The sequence below is a fragment of the Orcinus orca genome, chromosome 1 (genome assembly GCF_937001465.1).
Source record: "Orcinus orca chromosome 1, mOrcOrc1.1, whole genome shotgun sequence".
NCBI lineage: Eukaryota > Metazoa > Chordata > Mammalia > Artiodactyla > Delphinidae > Orcinus > Orcinus orca.
The window spans coordinates 37,880,109-37,900,901 of NC_064559.1; the positions used below are offsets into that span (position 1 = coordinate 37,880,109).

Consider the following 20,793-nt stretch of genomic DNA (forward strand, 5'->3'; position numbering starts at 1 on the left):
AGTCAGAGGAGTTAGCACCTGTTCCTGGGCTTCACCCCAACCTCTTCCCTCTCCCAGGGCAGGGAAAGGTCCATCTTCTCCCCCAGCTTTCCCTTCTAATTAGTGGCACCTTTAAAGCAGGAATTCAAGTCCAGCACTGAAGCAGACTGTAAAATTACTCCAGTCCACTTCTTTTTTTTTTAAATGAAGAAACTGAGGCCTATGGAAAGAAAACAGATTGTCCAAGGTGACCCAACATGACTCAGGGACAGGCTTCCATCAGAACCTAGACCTTGTGACCAAAGGTCCATTGCTTCCTCTGCTGTAGGCAAAAGAGTCCAGGGAGTCAGTTATGTTCTGCCTCGAGGGTGCCCTGTTTTGGGGAAAGAAGGTGCCTTTTGATCGTGGTGGCCCCCTGATGGGCAGAAGTGAGCCTGGGACTGGGCCTGGACAGGGAGGTGGTATGCAGGGCAGACTCAAGGATGAGCGGATTAAGGGGCAGGGGAGTGAAAGGGACACCAGAATGGCTCCCTTCTGTGTTGGGGGGATGACCTCCTCCAGGCCAGGCAGGTCCAGGCAGTTGTCACACACAAGAATGGCACCTATACTGTGACTTGGGGGCTAAGGTGTCCTGTACCATATGCCTCTGGGTTTTAGACAACCCCATAGACAGGTCAGATGTTATCCAAGCACAGGCACTTTCTTTTTCTCAAAGACTTAGAAATGCAGCCGAAGGGACTAGAGTGAGATATCCAGGGGGACATCCTATCTAGAGAGGATCCCTGGGGCATCCTGCCAAGGAGATTATGGAATTTTCTGACATTGAATTTTCCTGACAGCTGTTGAGGAATATGTTTACTGAGAAGCAGGGGAATGGTCCCAGTGACCCAAAGAGGCTGCCTTTGGTATAGGATTTCTATGAATTAAAGTCTATGAGGATAAAATGTCTAAATGCACAAGGCTGGGGCCCTGGCTCATCCCCTGTGGATGGAACGATCTTGAAGGACCCGTCATAGTGTCATCTTTGGGGTTGTACATGAACATTCCAAGTGTCACTCTGTCGAACAGCGACCTCAGAGGTAGTCCAGGCACGTTGAGTAGCACAAGGTGAATGCCAGGGCAAGCGCAGAGGCCGCGGGTAACACCGACAGCTGGAAGGCCTCAATTAGAGTGAAAGGAGTTATCTGGTATTTAAATAATTATTAGATGGAAGGAGTAATCATGGGTTTGAGCTGATTTTTTCCCCCACTGTCACCCTGATGGCGTCTATAATATATTATTCAAATGCCCATGATGCTCACTGAGAAGAGACCAGAGAGAGGGGAGAGATTGGGAGAGAGAGGTGGTGGTGGGGAGGCAGGGGGTGGGAGAGAGACTCATTTAATCTCCATGTGACAGGGCTGCAGGAGGTACGATTAGTCTTTTTCTTATTTCAGCTGTCACTCAGGCACAGACACCAAGATTGTTATTAGCGTATTTTATGCACGCGATTTAAAGGGAAAAGAGGAGGGGGGGGTGGGCAGAGGGAGAATTTCCTACAGAAAATAACGGGACCAAAGGAACAATTTAGATGTCACTGCTATACCAGCTGCGTTTGTTTCATTAATCGAATGTCATTTTCTCCCCCAGACTCAGTGCTGTTATGCGAAGCTAAGTGGCTACACCTCGCCCCAGAGCGAGATGGAAGGGAGGTGAGGGGCGAAAGAGAAGGAAAATGGGCCTCTGCCTACATGGCCTCTTGGCATCTTTCCTGAGAAAGTGCAATAGACGATACAATGCTCCCCACCCCTCCCGCATCCCCCCACGGTATGTCCAGGCAACTTTTGGTAACAACAGCTACCCAGTCACTTCCCTCACCATGAGAAGGGAGATTCCCTGCTTGTCCTTCCATGCAATTTTTTTTCCCACAGGTGGATAAATCAGATCTAATCTCCAATAACCAAGGACTAAGTGAAGGAAATTTGGGGAGGCCCTAACATTGATCAGCAGTAAGGGAAGAACTCATATTCCAGGCGGTGAGAGGGCTGCTGACCAAGCCACTGTGTGTGGCTTTCTGCTCAGGCAGATGGTGGAAGCAAGGCCCTTGCATCCCACATGAGTGCATGACAGAGATGGGGTCTCTGTGTCTCAGATGGCACGGTGGGCAAGGCACTCCCGCTCTCATGCACCCTCCAAATTCATATGTTGAAGCCTTAAGCCCTGCAACCTCAGAGCATGGCTGTATTTGGAGACAGGGTCTTTATAGAGGTAATTAAATTAATATGAGATAATTAGGGTGGGCCCTAACCCAAATGTACCAGTGTCTTTATAAAAAGGGGACATTTGGACACAGAGACAGATAGGCATGGAGGGAAGACATGTGAAGAGACACAAGGAGAAGACGGCCATCTGCAAGCTAAGGAGAGAGGCCTGGGACAGACCCTTCCCTCACAACCATGAGAAGGAACCACACCTGGACTTCTGGCCTCCAGACTGTGAGGCAATTAACTCCTGGTGTTTAAGCCACCCAGTTGGTGGTACTTGGTGACAGCAGCCCTAGCAAACTAATGTAGCTGGGAGGAGTGATGCATTCCACCATCTTGGCTTGGGAATTGTTCCTTGAAAGAAACGGGTGTTTGTGGCGAGGGGTTGGGTAGAAGCCATCACAGGGCCAACACACTTCGAGATGTAGATCTCTCAACATCTCTGTGAGAACCAAAGGCAGCAAAACATGCTTCCCCTTTCACCCAGCTAAACACAGTGGCCCCGAGAATGCACTTGTTCTGCCTCTCCCAGCTCTGGCCCCGGTGGGACTAGAACTGGGTTTTGCCAGCCTCTCACCTCTCGTGCTTGGCCTGCAGAGTTCCTATCCATTTTGCCTCCCTGCCCCCTCCTCCTGCTGCCCAGAAGAGTCCATGTGTCACCTGCCAGACCCCAAGGACACAGGGGATATTCTGTGACTCCCAGGGAGCCATCGCCCTCCATTCCCACCCCAGCTCCTTCTCTGGCCTGTCCAGGGACCACTGCCTCTTCACATCAGGGAGGGTTTTCTGGTAGCTTTTTTTCCCCAGGTCTCCCAGTGGGCTCTGCTCAAGCCCTGGAAACCACACCAGCTCTCCCAGGGCCTTAGCAAAACATCCAGTGTTTGTCTTCTCCTCTCACAGGCTATAAAAGTTCGGAGTTGTCTCCCTGAATTATGAAGGGTTCCAAAGACAGGCGCTTATTTGAAGGGTTGCAGAGGGGAGGGGCTGGGCTCCTTTCTGGGGTGCTGGCTGGGTTGGCTTGGCCAAGTCAAAACAAGATTCATTACCCTGGGGCCGGGAGCAGGGAGATACACCGCCTGACCCTGCAGACCTGCCCCATATGTCACGGGCCTGTCAGAAATCTCCCAGAATTCCCTTTATTATCTAAAGGTCGCCACCCGGGCAGCGCGGAGAGGGCCCATGGTATAAACTAAACTACAAGAGCAATCAATTTCAAGCAGCTGCCGGCCTGCCCCCCCTCCTCCCTCCTCCTTCCGTGGGCTCTGCCCTCTTCAACCCCCTCTAGGGGATGGTGCAGCCCAGCCTTGCCATGACTACCTCACCCCTGGGGCAGAAAGAATTTCTGCGACTTAGCAGGGCTCTGAGGCTCCAAGCTGTGGGCACTGGGGGCGCACCTGCCCTCTGCACTATGGGGCCCCTAGAAAGGTGACCCCACTTGTCCCCTGACTGTAGCCAGACCATACGCATACCATCCTCGTGATGGGGTTGCTCTGCTGGTAGGCATTATGGGATTAAAGGACAGGAAGGGGAGTTTTCAGGCTCCTTCCAAAGTCTGGCAAAGGAATAAAAGTGGGGATCTAGCATTGCTAAATCAAGTCCAAATTTACGTTAGAACTCCTCATACCAGAAGGGTCACGAATAGCATAATGATAGCAATTTCCATTTGTGTTCCACGACAAAAATAATAAAAAGGAGCAGCTATCATTATTATTAATTATTAACCACCTGCTATATGGTACACTGCTAGATTCTTTGCATACGCAACGGGTAATTTTGTGATTATTCCGCAAGATGGGTATTATTCTCCCCATTTCACAGATGAAAAAATGGAATCTCAGGGAGGTTGAGTAACTAGCATCATTCTGCTAGGAAGCAGAACTTTCTGACACCCATGCTTTCCCCACTCTTCCACATCACCTAGATATTTAGAATTTATTTTTCAACCAAACCCTCTTGCCCCTAATCTGGGAAGACTCATGAGAACTTTAAGTAAGACTTGGCAAGTACTTTACTTTAAAGTCAAGACTTGAGGCTCCCATTTTATTTTGGTAAAGAAGCAGGGCTGAGGATGGAGGTGGCCAGGGCTGAGTTATCCATTACAAGGTGGAGTCCATGGGTGTTTTGTGGCAAGAGGTTTGCTGGCTGGCAGTCACCTTTCAGGGGAATTCCACATGATCTTTCCGAGGAGCCTGGAAGTATCTCTCCTGCCTTCTCACCCAATGCTTACTGTACAAGGAAGAGCTAAGGACTTTGAGATAGAAATGGGGCAGGAGAGCAGGAAACAGGGTAGAAAGTACCCAACTAAGGGGTTAAATAAATTACAGTTACTCCAAATAACGGCATATTATGCTGTCATTAACTGCAATGTTTTCAAAGAATAGTGACACAGCTCCAATTCTCACCAGTGGGGGGGAAGGGGGAGGAAGAAAAAGGAGGGGGGAGTAAAAAAACAAAGCCCTAGACATTTATCCCAGCTCTCAGGCTGTGGAATGGCCCTAAACGCCACTTACTTTCCAGGAAGCTGTCCTATCTTTCTCCTCTTGAAGAAGAATTTTAACAGCCCCCAGCAGTCCCCAGGTGAGAGCACTTCCTGTTTCTCTTGCAGACCCTCATGCTTTCTGCCCCATGGCAGCCACTGAAAGGCTCTAGGGACAAGGGGCACTCCCCATTGCTGCTGCCTTGTCCTTGCGTCAGGGAGAGCAGCCATTAGTGCCAGATCAAGGTGCATTTTTTAACGCTGTTTCCAGAAGTTGGGATTCCCCCAAGTTCAAAAGAGTGGTCCTCTTTACTAGCAAGCCTGGTGTTGCCTCCCTGAAAATGTGCATGTAAGACAGTCACAGTCACCATCCAGGGCTTCCACTGTGATGGACCCCAGTGAAGGCCACTGGCCTCTAAGATGCAGCCATAGATTTCCTGCAAGGTGTGCCTCGTACTGCTTCATTTCCTGTGTGTCAGAGGACTACCTTTGACTAACTTTGCCAGGTATAGGGCCAAAGTATGGTATCCACCTAGAAAACACCTTCCTTGGCTCCCTGCTGTTGCCCAGACAGACTCGGGACTGCTCAGTGCCCAAGTTCAAGTCCTCCCAAGCTGGCTCTTCTGTCTTTCTCTGGCCTCCCTTCCTACCTCTTCCCAGGTGACCCCACTCCTAACAAACTGGTTCATTTGCCGAGTCCCCGAAACACCTCACACGGTTTTATCTCCGTGGTCCCCTCTCCCTGGAATGCCCATCTCCACTTTCTTCTTTGCCTGTCTAAACCCTGTCCATTCTTCAAAACCTCAGGAAGCCTCTAGGCGCTCCCTGTCCCCAACCCCTGTCTTTCCTCCAAAGTCAAAAATTGCTATTTCTAGCACCCATTGATTGCATGGTAGTGTAGGCTCTCTTTTTCATGTGACTATCCTATCTTCCCATTGCAGTAGAGGCTCTTTGAGGGCATCTTTGGCATCCTGTACAGGGGTAGCATGATGCCTTTTACTCAGTACTGCACTCAGTCTGAATCATGGAGAGCAGGGGAGAGGGAAGGGGGGATGCTCATATGTTTTTCTCACCTGCTAGGCTGCTCTAAGCCATGGCTGAAATACACTTGGCTCAATGATTTGTCATAACTGATCTTTGGGAGGTAGTGAAGAAGGGAGTGAACCATTTGGGAAGGATCCTGGCTGTGTTGTTCGTCTTGAGCCCACTGGGTGAAGAGCAAATGTCATTGGCTAGGTGGATAAGGTGGGGAGAAGGATGGAGAAGAGTGAGGAGATGCCAGCTCTCCTTTGAAGAATGCCCCATGCAAACAGGGTTGGTGCAGGAAATGTCTTGGCAAGAAGCCGTGAAGCATACGCTATCATCGATCACATGAAAAGCACGTAATCATAAATGGACAACATAAAGTGATCAAAAGCAGAGTGGGTGGGGTGAGATCCCTCCAGGAAGGTTTCGGAGCAGGGCTGTCCTATGAGGAGGTCAAATCGCTGTGACACATGTTGCCGGGCAGCGGATGCAGAGGCTTCGGAGGCAGACCTGGGCACAAGTCTTGCTCTACCACTTACTAGTTCCCTGACCTTGAACATGTTATTTAACCTTTTGGAGTCTTAGTTTCCTCAACTGTAAAAGGCCACCGCACAGGGTTGTGGTGAGAACTGATGAGAAAAGAGATGTGAAAGTGTTTTGTAAATGCCACAGTTTTGAATAAACACCAGTTACTCTTATTTCTGTTTTTGGAGAAACACTGTACAAGGGCATCATCTCCTTGGCAACAGTGTCTGCCCTGGATGGTGGCGTCAGCCAGGTGACGGGGTGGTTCTTGTGCATGGAGCTTGGGGACCCAGCTCCCAGCTCCCCAGACCCAGGCTTCTGGGGAGAAACTGGGTGCTGCTGGTTCCAAGCAGCCATTCCTCCAGTCCCCTGGGGCCCCATGCTACCCAGGGCACACCCCCTCCTCTCAGGGCCCTGAGAGTGATTTAAGGCCACTTCTGCCACTCTGGGTGATTTATCCAGGTGCCCCTGGAAGGAAAGAGGAAGGAAAGGAGAAGAGAGAAAAGCTGGCCCGTAGGACGAGGAGATGCTGAGAACTGTTCGTACGGGCTGAGCTCCACATTTTGGGGGGCTCTTCCTCTGGGTTTGGTCAGCACGTCAGATGAAATTCCTCTCTGCTATCTTCCCTACCTCTCCTTCTTTCTGGGGCTTTTCTTTTTAATTAATTAATTAATTAATTAATTTTTTGGTTGCGTTGGGTCTTCAATGCTGCACGTGGGCTTTCTCTAGTTGCGGCGAGTGGGGGCTACTCTTGGTTGTGGTGCGCGGGCTTCTCATTGCGGTGGCTTCTCTTGTTGTGGAGCATGGGCTCTAGGTGCGTGGGCTTCCGTAGTTGTGGCACGTGGGCTCTGTAGTTGTGGCTCATGGGCTCTAGAGTGCAGGCTCTGTAGCTGTGGTGCACGGGCTTAGTTGCTCCATGGCACGTGGGATCTTCCCAGACCAGGGATTGAACCTGTGTCCCCTGCACTGGCAGGCAGATTCTTAACCACTGCACCACCACGGAAGTCCCTTTCTGGGGTTTTTCTGAATCACCAGCCTCCCTTCGAATAAAAAGCTGTAACTCCTTTTTATAAGGAAGCTTCTTAAGCAGGCTGTGTCCCCACCCTGTACCTTCCCACCTTCAGTTTCTATTATTTTTCTCTCTTTGTCTGAGACTCTGAGCTTTTGCAGAAAAGATCCTGAGCTGTCAAGCAGCCTCTCTTAAGTAACAGGCGCATTCACACTCGCACACACTCAACGGAGCAAGGGAACTGCAGGTGGCGCTGGTTAAGAGAGACACATGGAGACTTTGGGGCGGCGGGCACTCTGGGCAGAGGTGTGTCCACTTATGGGGCTTGTCTGTGCCAAAATGTAGTGCATCGGCCTGAAGGACCCTTAGCACCTGGGTGAGCAGGGAGGCAAGAAGAGACTTTTCAGGCCCTTGCGGGAGAAGCGGAGGGCACAATTATTGGGGAAGCTGACCCCAGGAGAAGAATGTGCTGGGGGGGGAGAGGGGGAGACGCAGGCCAATGTAGCGTGCGGCCACCTGGGCGGGAGATGAGAGACTTTTCGAGTGAGGATCTGGCCCCCGATGATGAATGGGGTGTGAGAGAGGAGCCTGGAAAAGGGTAAACAGCCAGGAGGGAAGCAGGAGGCTGGGAGGCAGGAGGAGAAAGAATGTTGAGGTCAAAGAGCAGAGAAAATGCTCCTGGAGTGATTGATTCAAGATCCAACTTGCTGCCCAGCCTGGCGGGAGCACAAGTGCTCAGGGACGTGCTTGGCCGGTCTCCCCTCCCGTGGCTCCGCCCAGGTACCAGCAAGTCCGCTTCCCCCAGACCCCTGTCACGCCCTCTGGGAAGTCTTTTTGATGTTTTGTCCTGAGTCTCCAAGGGACCCCGCTGTAGTATAAACTAGCATTTGTGCAGCGATCTTATAGTTGACTAAGAATTTCATGTATGTTATCCCATTAATGTACCCCCATATGCAAGCCTGTGAGAGAGAGAACAGGTCAGCATCACCACTTCACCGGTGAGACTTAGGTAGACCTGAGGTGAAATATTTTGGAGAAGGTACCTGATGTGGAAGTGGGCCTTGGACTTGGGGCTCCTGGAGTTACACCTGTCTCCCTGCTGCCCTTCTGGCTGGAGTCCAAGTGATATCACCAAGGACAGACCCCTGACTCCAGAGATCAGCCTCCCTGCAGGCAAGCCAGGCTCTGGCCATACTTGGGATATACTGTCCCCACTCTTTCAGAACGGGAGTGCAGTGCAAGGAGCTCAACTCAGGCTTGAGTTCTTGGGGACACCCTGCGAGAGAGGAAGAAGACAGGCTGGGAGCTTGTGGCCCTCCACCGAATGCCACTTAGCTCCTGCCCAGCCCTGGGGAGGAGCTGAGGACTGGAGATGGCCCAAGGGCTGGCATGGGTGGTGGCAGATGGAAAGAAATCAGAAGCAGGGCTTTGTAGGGGGAGAGGCTGGCCTACCAACATCCCCTCCCCACCCAACCTGCTCTTATCAGTGGCGCAGAAAACTATTTGCCGACTCCCCTTCTGAAGACCTTGCTTCCACAATCCCTGCAGCTTGGCCTGAGATCGCAGGCAGCTCCTACCTGCCTCTAACTTGCTGTCCCCCATCTTCTCCCAGCTCTCTACCCTGGCTCTGCGGCGCTCTGATTCCCAACCCTGGCAGATCACTGATTAATTTAGGGCTGTTTAATAACCCTTCTATTTCGATGAAACAAGCTGTCTCGCTTTCTTTATTTTTAACACCGACTTTTCGTTGCTCTGCTAAGCATCTCACTGCCATTTAAATTTCTCTGTCTCCAACCAAGCTGATAATAGACTGGAGTGAGCAGCTGCTTCCGTCCTGTTTATGACAATGATTAGAAGTTAGAGCTTTGCAGGCAGAGAGCTGACCAAGTCTCAGCGCACGCGGGTCTGCCCCTGCTTGTAGACCGAGAGCTCATTTTAACACGATTAGGACAATTCTGGCTCCAGGGGAGGCCAGGGCTTATCCCAGCCCAGCCTTCCTGGCACCCCGCTCCGAGGGGAGTCACGGGGATGAAGGTGTGAGAACCAGCTCTGTTTACTGTGGAATTTAGGCCTGCAGCTGTGGGTCATTCTCACGGACCTGCCACTCATCCTCACTTCTCAAAAGAGCCTTTTCCTCCACTGAATTCACTGAGCAGCAAAAAGAAAGACTCAAGGTTAGAGGACTGGGACGTGGGTGGGGACCTCAGCCATCCCTCTTATACCTTCCACACGGGAATCCCTTCTTGAGACCTGGTCATCATCTTCCAGTCTCTGCTTGAATTCCCCAAATGATGTAGAGCCCATTCCCTCCCTAGACGGCCCCTTCTGGGTTGCATGGCTCTGGTTCATCTCTCTCTCCTGGGCTCCTGCAACACTTAACTTGCATGACCATTATTGGTGTGTATCCCCTTTTCCCCTTGCCACACTGGAAGGTTCTCAAGAGCCACGATAGCCACTGGCCTCCCTCCCATAATACTTGCCACATAGTAGATATTCAACAAACATGTGTGCAAAGTAAATCATGTTATGCCAACGCCAATCTCCTTGCAAGTAATGAACAGTACCTTTCTTCTGCCTGGGCAGGCTCCTGGTGAAGAGGCCTCTTTGTCTCTACCTGGACAAGTGTCCTGCCTCTTCCTGTCCTCAGGCCACAAATGGCCCTCAGGAGCCAGGGCCCTGCTATTTCCTCCAGGCCTGTAGTGACTACACAGCTGGCGGAAACCTTGGCCAAGGAGGCTGGGGGCTTGTGGTAGAAGCCAATCAGGTGGCCTGGACCAGGTCCTCTGGATCCCAATTCCACCTCGCACCTCCTCTGGGTCAGCCACGGCTGCCTGAGAAAGCTCGCAGGTGCGTGGTAGGCAAACCCTGGCCGGCCCAGGCTCCCACCTCCCGCTCTGGCAGCCTCCCAGCCAGCACAGTCTGCAGGCGGCTGCTCGGGTCATTGTCTCACCCTCTTCAACTTGTGAATGCAGAGCCTATAGAGACCGCCACACAAGCAGTACCCACGCTGCCTCTGGGGAGGGAGGGGTGGCTGGGCTTTGCCAGGGCCATTGACTCTGAAAAGAGCAAGGCCTGCGGTGGATGGAGGAAAGCTGGCTGGAGCTACTTAAGGCAGGGGGGCCTTTCTACACACTGCCCAGCGCCACAGAGAGGGATGGGGGTGTCCTAAGGCCGGCGGACTGGCAGAGCAGGGGAGAGGTCACTTCTCGGGGACGCCCGCTCAAACCCAAGGGAGAGAGATGGGGACGGCGCTGAGCACAGGGTTGGGGAATGAGAGAATGGAAAGAGAAGGTGGCCACATGGGCAGGTGGAGAGAGTGTGCTGGGCCAGGCCGGGGCAAACAGACCTCCTCACAGGTGGATACCGTGACTGGCCACTCACTGTGTGACGCAGGGCAGTCTACTCTCCCAGGCTGGACTCGGCTGCCGCATCTATGATGTGGGGCTGGGTAAAGCTGTTATCAAATCCTCAGAAACATTTCTCAAGTATTCTACATATAACACCCGTTCTTTTGTAATTCAAACTGTTTTCTTCATAATATTCTAGAAAAGAAACTCAAGGCATCTTGTCACACTCATTTTCCACCGCTGGCTCTTGGACAGTGCTGTCTAAGGCACAGGGCTCCCCTCCTCTCATTGCCCCCTTCCCATGCTCTGTGCTTCCAACAAGGGACAAGGCTCTGTGCTGCAGCAGGGAGGGCCTGGGGGAGTTTCTTGGGCTAGCACAAGATAGCTGATGCTTCTCCCCATCTGGCTATGTTCTGCCCAGGGGTCAGCGCTGGCCAAGGATCTAATCCCTGAGCTCCAGGGTCCAGCTGGGCCTCTGGCCCCAGTTCCTGCTGATGCTTTTCATGCTGTGTCCATCCCATTCATATCCATACTCCTAGGAGCTCTCTCTGCAGAGAGATGTAAGCTGTTTGCAGGCAGGCAGCTAGGGGTCCGTCAGCTCTGCCCCTTGCCCTGCCATGGGAGGCTGACTCCCAGAAAAATGCCAGCTTACCAGTTCTGTGACAGTATCATTCATCTCTCCTCTTACACTTGAAGGCATCAAAGCCCCAAGGGTAGCAAATTCAGAATTCAAACTCCAGCCCCACTGGTTAGTGCTAACCCCAAACCATGCATGTGGCCCCAGTGCCAGGATCACCATTGGTTTTCCTCTCAGTTTCCAGTCTTCACTGAATCTTTAGCCCTTCATCTATTTTTACATATCAAAACGTTTGGCACACAGATTTTCTTTAAATAAAAATCTTATTTTTTCTCAGAAAATTCCAAACAAATTCAGAGACACAGAGAGAGAGAGGAGAAAAACACCCCTAGCTTGGCTGTATTCCTGCTCTAAATTTTAGAATAATTTTACACATTTGCAACAATTGTCATTTTTCCAAATGCCCAAACACTATCTTCCCATGCACGGCTTCAGAAACAAGGGCACCTGAGGGCGCTTGGGGAGTCACGGAAAGCATTCATTCCCACTGTACAGATGAAGAAACTGAGGTGCTGGTGCGGGGCAGGCAGCAGTTCTCCCTGAGTGTCTTGTGGCTCCCTCGTATCTCCTTCCCAGGCCCGGGAGCAAATGGAGGGTGAACACTGTTCAACAGGTGAGAAAGCTTTTAGGAAGAGGGAAGAGCTCCAAGTGTGAAGGAAGGCCCTTTGTTCCCATGCATTAGGACCTTAACCCGATGCCAGACTCTTCCTGACCATCTGTTCTGACCCCTCCTGGTTGGACTAAGCCTCCTGCAGGAGGGTGCCGGGCGTGACTTCCCAGCTTCACAAGTGGCTCAGATGGTTTTCTCTAAGTCTCTCACAGCTGGGTTCTTGGGCCCAGAACCTGAAGGGCTTCACACCCTGGGGGGTCACTCGGAGGGGGGCATTAGACTTGAATTTTGTTAATTTCCGGATAAACCTCAGGGGGTGTTTGCCTAGCAGAAAAAACCCTAGTGGTGTCAGTTTTAATTTCACAGAGAATCAAGGGACTTGCCAGCAAGGTCTGGGCCGCTGAAGTGAGGGTAGAGGGCTAGTCTTGTCAGGGGACTGACCGCCTCTCTCCTGGAAAACATCACCACCCACCAGCGTGGAGCAGGGACCCAGACCTGGCAGCGCTGGCTGACCCACAAGGCTCTCAGGTCTGGGCACAGGGGAGGAGCCTTGTCCTCCTGTCTGGCTTTGGCCAGGGCTCCCGCTGAGAACACCCAAGTTCAGAGAACAGGCTCTTCTCTCTCAGGTATGTTTGTAGCTCAGGAGAAAAAAATGGGAAGCTGGGGGAACAATCTGGGGAGGTGGGAGGTCAGAGGCCAACGTAATATTTACCCAGCCCAGCTGAGGCCTTTCGCTTTTATGAAGCAGGAAACCACTTCAAAGCGGCAACATCCCCTCTTGTCCCTTCTGTCTGCCCGCTGGTCCTCCTGCCTCTACAGGGCAGGCAGGGCTTTCTCACCCACCTCTTCCTCTCCTCCTGAACCTTCCACCCTCCATCCCTTACAGGGAGGAGTCCTCTGCCCTGCCTCCTGCTCAGAAAAGTGCCATGACCTGTCCATATTTGCAGAGCAATTATGACACCTGGGTTCCCTGACATTCTGAGCCATTTTGTCCCTGGATTTCTCTTGTCTACTCTAAGAGTCAGTCATCTACCACTTGGGGACATGGGGAAGGCACTGGCGTTACAGTTCCTCACCCAAAGCCCTCATTCTACCACCAGAACAGAAAGCAGAAACTGAGGCTAGGAAAAGGCCCTGGAGACTAGAGTCTAGTGGTTCTTTACGTTTGCGGGGGGCGGATCACAAACTCCTTCTCTTCAGAAATACACACACACACACACACACACACACACACACTCATACTTCTTAAAAAGCACAGACTTTCAAAGGTTTCAAAGGCCTCTTTAAGCCCAAGCATGCACCCTGGTTCTGTCCACCCCAGTGCCAGGTCTCCCCCGCCCCAAATTTAATTTGGGGTGGCTCGTGGAGGGTGTTCTCCTGCTCAGCCATGGTGAGGAGGAAAAGCCGAATATTTTTTCTCTCTCAGGTTTGTTCCCTTTAATGGGTTCCTTCAGATAAATGTGGTGCACTAACGGCAGGTTTCCAGACACTTCAATGTGAATACAGATGAGTAATAACGTTTCCTGATGAAGCACAGTGGCGTCCATGCGGCCAGCTCCAGGGGACCGGAAAGGGATGCAATTTACATAGAATACATGGTGAAAACCCCTTGGGAGGGTGCTACATGGAGATCTTGCTCTAGGATGTTGACTAATAGAAAACAACTACAGTGGTGTCATTTTGAAATCCGTGGAGGAGGATGAGGAAAAAAAAATAGGGGTACTTCTGAGAGGGTGAGGAATATGGGAGAGCGTTAGACAGTCATTCTTGACAGGGAGCTATGAAGTTCTCAGACACCCGAGCCTCTCTCCTGGAAACCTACACCTTCCGTTGACTAGAGCAAAAGCTTCCCGGAGCTCCACTTCCTCTGACACTCCCGACATACTGTTAACTCCATTCTGCCTTACATTAAACTTCTGTGAAGGTACATGGCTTACGTAATACTCCCTCCCCCCAGGATGCTCTTAAGGGTCTTAAAGGTAGGATCTGTTACCTTTTCATCCTGGTACCAAGTGTTACACGTTCCTAGCACTGCATAAGTGATGGATTTCTACTTGATTAAACCCCAATGGATAGCAATTCCTGTTTTCAGTACAAGCGCAACAATTCACGTATGAAGATTAAACTCGGAGGAGTTGTTTAGCTGCTCGACACCTCTTTTTTCTATCCCTCCATACCCAAACAAGACACTAAGGTGGGAAGGGAAGCTTGTAGATACAAAAATACTAAAAGTTTAGCTCCCCAGACAGCGCAGAGAAGCAGTGGAGGTGCCTTAGTCAGGGCCTCCATCTTCACTCTCAAAGCTTCAGAGAGAAATTGTGCTGGGGGGTCACAGAGGAGAGGGGTTCATTCATCGGCTAGTCACTCTGAGCCCCAGGATTCCTCCGCCTCTTCCTTCTCAAAGACACGTTGAACTTTGCAAGGGCAACTCCACTTTATCTCTCATACCGAAAGTAATTTTAGCCAAGGAAAAGCAGGATTAGACTTTCATAATATGATACATTTATCTTGTTTTTCTTTTTTCTTTGCTCTCTCCTCCCTCCCCTCCCGCTTTGACCTCAGGTAAATTTGAGCCAAAGGGAAGCCATGATTAAATATCAGATCTGAAGAGATGCTCCTTTCTGGCCCACTGCCCACCCCCAAGCTTCAAGATTTTTCCCTTCCCCTGTTAGACAGTTATTATCTCCTCAGATGAGAAAAACCTCTGGACTCTGTTCTCTCCATATTGTCCTCTGCTGAAATGAAAGGGGGAATTATAATTCAGAGAAAGGCTCCCACAGAGAGTATGAAGACGAAGATTAAATCAGTGATACAGCGTTGACATGCGTTCAGTTCCTGAAAGGTCTCTTTTAAAATGTCTCCTCAGGAGCAGTTTGGCCACCACCTGAGAGTGTTTTGCAAATTCGCATTTAGGGAGCTGGGAGAAGGGAAGGCCCATGAAGGTACCTTGGGGATGTGCCAAAACTTCTACTGCTGATAAAGAAAGGCAAGAGCCTCCTGGCAGGCCAGGCCAGCCGGCGGGCCAGGACTTCTTGAGAATGCCTGCCCCCTCCTGTCTCCCACCCCCAGGTGCATCCTGCCTGCCACGCAGGCCTCTCCCTGAGCTGCTCACCATGCTGGACCGCACCTCCTAATGCTGCAGGCGCCTTTCCCGCTCCCCTGCAACCAGACGGGCCCAGAGGTCCCACCGGCGAAAGGACCCTACCAGTTGTGGTCTCTGCGTAGCGACAGCTGGGAGTTTCTAATATATCTTAACTATTTTTTTCTTCTTAAAAAAAAAACAAAAAACCCAAATAAGCACAAAAGCCAGTTTAGGACCAAGCCTGGTTTTCACGAGTCCCCTCTAGTGGAGATAACCTGCTACTTCAGCTTCCCAATGCAGCCCAGAGGAGCCTCCCCTTAGGGCCTGGGAAGACCAGAAGAGCCCCTCAGGCCTGGACTGTTCCTTCCCACTTGCTTCCATGTCTGTTCTCAGCTCTTCTCGCCACATTTACACTGTCAGCCTTTCCGCCTTTATCTTCCTTTTCTGTCACCTTGCCTCTCTCCGCCTATCTGTGACTTTCTGCATCTTGACTTGGGTCTTGCCACGTATGCCTTCGCTCCTGTATCTTGGTCCGCATCTCTGGTCCGTCTGCTGGGTTTTTTTTTTTTTTTCCCCGAAGTTCAGGGCTCCAGGTCGGAGGAGCTGGAAATGCTTTGACAAGGCCTTGGAGAGAAAATGGCCTATCTCAGAGGGCCAAGGCAGGGACCCTCGCGGAAATCAGGCATTCCCGGAGAAGAGGGAACTTTGGCCAAAAGCCCCTCCTCGCCTCCATCCCCCAAGCAAACTTGGGCCTCGTGCGGTGATGTATAGGTTTGAAGCAGTCTATAAGCTGAGCTCAGAGCTCTGGCTCTGGAGTCCTGTGTGAGCCCAGCTCAGCCCGTCCATCCACTCTCCTCCCTAGTCTGCCTGTCTCCCCGTGGGACGTGCATGCTGTCAGGCAAACAACTGGCAAAGCCTGGGTGAAGGGACAGCTGGCAGGGTTTGGGAGGAGGATGCCGGTGCCAGGGGAGAGGGAGAGAAAAGGGGGAGTGGGGGCCAGGACTGAGCTGGGGGCCGAAGGGGAGAGGGGAGACATGGCGAATGTCCTGTGGCAGGGAGAGGTGGGCATGGGGATCACCCGCTGCTCCTCTGGGTTTCTGAGAGTATCCTTCCACGCAAGCAGGAGACAGGGCCAGGCCAGGGCAGGGGTTAATGGTTAACCAACTGTGGGAGCAGCAGCCTGTGCACTGCTGGGGCCTTTTCTTTCCTCTCTCCCCCATCCCTTCCCTCCTCTCCCTTTACACTTGCCCTGTAGGGACACTGCTCCCCAACAAAGAACTTTCTCGCCTCTATTTCTGCCCTTGAATCCCAGATGGAACAGTAGGGGTTCCATATGCCCAAAGGCCAGGAACAGGGCCCTGGAGAGCCTGAGGGCTAAGGCAGAGAGAAAGGGGGTGTCCTGTTCTTACCATGCATCCCTCCTGGCCCTTAGGACCAGCTGTTTGACACACACAGCCCGTCCCCTCCCCGGGAAGAACTGCCTTTCTCTGTCTCCACAGGGCTCACCTTTAGAAATGACCAGACAAGGAGGGGACACACCCCCAGCCCTCATTTACTCTAATCAGGCATGAAATCTTTGTAACTAAGTGAAAAACACTGTTTCCCATAAGGGAATCAGTTCCATTCACTATTGTTGGAACAGAGCATCTGTGAAGGGGAGAAATATTCACTTATAATGAATTGATAACAGACTGGCCCTGGGTGAGGGTGGCAGTGCTGGGGGGAGGGGTGTGTGCACAGGCTGTAAAACTACGGCACCTCAAAGCCTGCTTCTGCCACTTTCCCTGTGGACAATCCTGACTTATCCGTAGTTAACAGACTGTAGTAACACAATGCTACGGTCTCTTTATGAGCAGAACGGGAGTGGGGTGGGGGCTTGGCTTGGAGTTCCTCGCCTCTCGCTGTGCCATGATGGACAGAGTATATTGGGCCCCAGTCTGTGTGTGTGGAGACAGCTGTGTGGCAATGCAGGGAGACAGCTGGGGGGGGGGGTCGCTGCTGGAGATGGAAATCGTCTGCCCCCCCGCCCCTCCCGCACCAAACCCCTTATCTTGGAGAGGCAGCCATAGCAAAGGAGGCAGGATAGAGACTATAAAACCCCCAAACAGTGACAACTCCAGAGCCATAAATATTTCATGATACCTGAACAGGTGAGTTTAGGCTGCTGCCAGCTGCTGCCTTGTGTATTTAACTGTGTCACTGGTTTCCCATCCTGCTTGTGTGTTTCCTTGTAACATGCCCATGAAATAAAGATGAACAAAATCACCAGAAGTATTTGGAAATGGGAAAGGGGCCTGGTAGAGAAGTAGCTGTTCTTCGAAGGGTTTCTCTTTAACCTCATGTTAAGCACAGACTCCACTACAACAGATGGTGAACTTTTACCTCCATCACACCTGCAGCTTTGGATGATCAAAAGGTTGGAGAGGGAATGTTCCCTGGTGCTTTGGGGACAGGGGTAGGTATTCAGGGCAGCTGTGAAAGCAGGGCTACCAACCTTGTAATGACACGGTTGCTTTGGGGTGATGGACATGGGACACCACCATTTACTCATTTAGACTGGGGCTGAGAGGCCAACCAGCTCCCCTCTGGCCTGCTCCAGGCTATGAGGGACCCCGGTCCTGGTCCTTACATCCTGTCAAAGAGAAGGGCCAAGTGGAAACCCCTTGGCAGACTCGTGGTCCTGGGCAGAGGGGACCTGCCTGCACTCCACCGCCTCGCACCCTGCTGCTCTGCAGCAGCATATCCACTGCACAAGCGCTCCAAACGTCATTTCCATTTAACTGCTTTGCAAGCCAATTTGCCCCATCCTAATGCAATATGTTGGGACGGTGAGGGAGCGGAGAGGGCAGTCTGCACTGCCCTTCCTTTATCAGCGGGTCCCTGAAGAGGGTTGGCTAGAGGGCTGAGGGGAACCACTCTTTCAGGTAATGCTGGCAGTGAGGGCAGGTTCCAGGATGAGGAAGGGTTGGGCGTAAGCGGAGATGCCAGGTGGAAGAAGGGAAAAGCAAAACAACCTCGCTAGGGTATCTTGACAGATTGCTCTCAGTTTCCCTGGTTCCCTACCTTCCCACCTGACCCCCCACCCCACCTGCAGGCCAAGGAGGGGAGATCATAGGTAATTAATTCAAAAGGTGCTAGATGAGGGGAGGGGGAAATTAATGAATTCTTCTCTCCTCTTGCCAGGAGGTCAGAGGAGAGAGGGCTGCTAGCAGCTCCTGGAGTGTTCTGGGGTGTCTGCACAAAAGTTGTCCATTTCAGTTAGGAATAGCTGAATTCCTCCAGCCAGGGCTATCTCTTCCCTGGGCTCTGACGCTCTGTTGAAGGCCCCAGAATCCAAAACCTGCCCAGAGGGGAGAGTGAAGTTTCAAGGTCTGGGAAAGAAGCCCAGAAGGACAGGAGCCTGCTATTGTGTGGGGACTGGTGTGCGGGGGAACTGAATCTGACTCCCAGCTCCCAGGACGTCCAGCCCTGCCCAGCCCAGATACTCATCTTGATCTGATGCTCATGAACCCCGTCCACTGTGCTCATGGATAGGGGATGAATGGCTCCCCAAATTTCTGTAGTTTCCTCCAAGCTACTGGGTCCCCAAGCCACTGCCTCAAGCTGGTCCTGTCTTATATCCCTTGTATAGCCACTACTAGGATTGCCACTGTTACCCTAGGATCTTAGAACCCTACAGGAGACCTGATCATATTTCCATTGCCCACTTCATGGGGCTCTCATTTCTAGAGACAACTGACTTTGAACCCCAAGTCTTTTACTTCCACCTCCCCCAGTATCTCTATCCCTCCGAGCTGAGTTTGAGTAGGTAGCTCCTTCTAGGGCAAAGGTCATGCCAAACAGGTGGACATTCCTCAGGGAACTGGGATGGCAGTTTCCGGATGACTTTCTCTCTTTGGCCATCAAGACCATGATTAACATATTTACAGTGACTACCTGTGGGATGGATAAAAAGGGCCAGAATTTTCTAAGATCCCTACATCACTTGTGGGTTGGGGCAAGAAGAAGCCCAAGAAAGAAAATATTCTAAAAGGGCTTATAAGGAGCCTCTCGGACCCTGGATAAGCTCGTCCTTCAACACCCAACCCTCTCCTGAGGCTCAGACCAGGGGATCGTGCTTATGGGTGCTTCACCACGAGGGCGCACAGAAGGGGGCATGGGGCACTTATCCCATTCGGTGCCTTGGTGTCGTTCCCTGAGCCTCTGGAAGCCGCGCATATGAGGCATTCCCCTTTGATTCCCAAGTCCCCTGCTCCGAAGGAACAGCCAGCGGCCTCCAGGGACTCCGGCACCAGAGTGAACGTCCCCAAATTGAGCGCCGGCCACAGTGGCCCAGGCCCTCCTGCCGGTGCAGTGCTTCAGAGGCCCGCTTTGGGCTGCAGCTCTCGGGACAGTCCCGCCGCCCCCGCGCTCCCCGAGCCTCAGCTTGCAGGCAGGTGCGCGGTGGAAGCGCGCCGTGGAGCGCCGCCCGCCAGCAGCCCAGCGGGGAAGCGGGGCTCCGGCGGGGAAGCCTGGGCTGGAGGCGGCGGCAGGGAGTCAGCCGGCACACGCGCGCGCGCCGCGCTCCGGCCCGCGAAAGTGGCCGACCCCGCGCGGGGACTCGCCGGCCGCAGCCGAGCCCAGGCGTTCGGGGCCGGGACGCCGCGGAGGAGGGCGCGGGGGGAGCCGCGGCGGGGCGAGCGCGCTTCGGGGGACGGGGCGGAGGGCGCCGCTTACCCAGCTCGGAGACGTCGGTCTGTCCTTCCGTCCCCGATTCGGCCGCTTCGGCCGCCGGCTGCCGAGGCCGGCGCGCTGCCCCTCTCGCTGCCAGCAGCTCGCGATCACGGGAACGACCAAATCCACATGGAGTCCAGATTCATTAAAATCCACGTCAAGCCCCCAGCCACTTATCTGTATTCCTGAAGTGGCCCCTCGGTCTCCTGTCCGCGCGCCGCTCCGTCCTCCGCCGCCCCGTAACAGCCCTGCCGGGCTCTGACGCCGGCTCGCTGGGGGAACCGGGAGGCGCCGAGGGGGCGTGGGGTGGGTGGCTGGCGGTGTCTCTCCTTGGGAAGCGGCAGAGCCCCGGCTGTCTTCAGATTTTTCCAGCGCGACTTTCCGGGCTCCTCTGACATCAGCAATCGCGGCGCTTCCTTCCCTTCTTGCTCCCGGGTTCATTCACAGTCCCATTTCCTCCGGGAACCTGGCTCTCCAGATCTATTTCGAGGTTCGCTTCGCTCGCTCCGGCGCCCGCGCTCCACACCGCTCCCGAGCTCGCGGGGTCTCTCTCTGGATCGCCTGCCCTCTCGGCTGAAAAATTCCCAGCAACTGCGCTCAGCCGCCCTCCCGCTCCAGTCTGGCGCGGACGCTCCGCCCGGCAGCTCCGGCTCCCGCGGTGGTGGCGGCGGCGGAGCCCTGAGAGCCGGCCTCCCTATATTACCATGCAGCTCATTATCATAGAGGCCGCGCGCGTTAACCCCCTCCCTGCCGGCCGCTCCCGCCCGGGCTGGGGCCGCGCCCGCCACTGGCACAGCGCGCAGCAGCCAGCCCCCTGCCCCCTCCCCCGCCCGCCCGGTCTTCCTCCTCCGCCAGCTGTCAACAAAGGAGAATCAGGTTGGGCATCGGGAGGCCGCTCCGCTGCCTCCCTGTGCGCGGCTCAGCCCGGACCCACCCGCCACCTTAAGTGGCAAAGGGGGCAACGCAAATCCTGCTGGGGCCTGGGGATTTGGGTGGAGGCCTGAAGAGCCCGGCCGGCTGAACCCCCGGTGCGGGGAGCTCAGGACGCCGGCAGAGTGGGAGAGGTCAGTGGGGACGTGGGCTCCCCCTCCCTGAGCATCACCTGTCACCGCGCACATCCTGCACATCTCTCTCTTCGTCTTTAAT

General features: G+C 53.2%; 1 protein-coding gene across 4 annotated transcripts in view; it reads right to left on the reverse strand.

Moving 5' to 3' along the window:
- PLXNA2 (plexin A2) overlaps positions 1 to 19,785 on the reverse strand; it is a 216,333-nt gene extending 196,548 nt beyond the window's left edge. For all 4 annotated transcript variants that reach the window (XM_049702847.1, XM_049702838.1, XM_033410595.2 and 1 more), the window contains exon 1: positions 19,651 to 19,785. The gene's annotated coding sequence lies outside the window, so the exon portion shown is untranslated. The remainder of the gene's footprint in view (positions 1 to 19,650) is intronic.
- Positions 19,786 to 20,793: the final 1,008 nt, after the last annotated feature.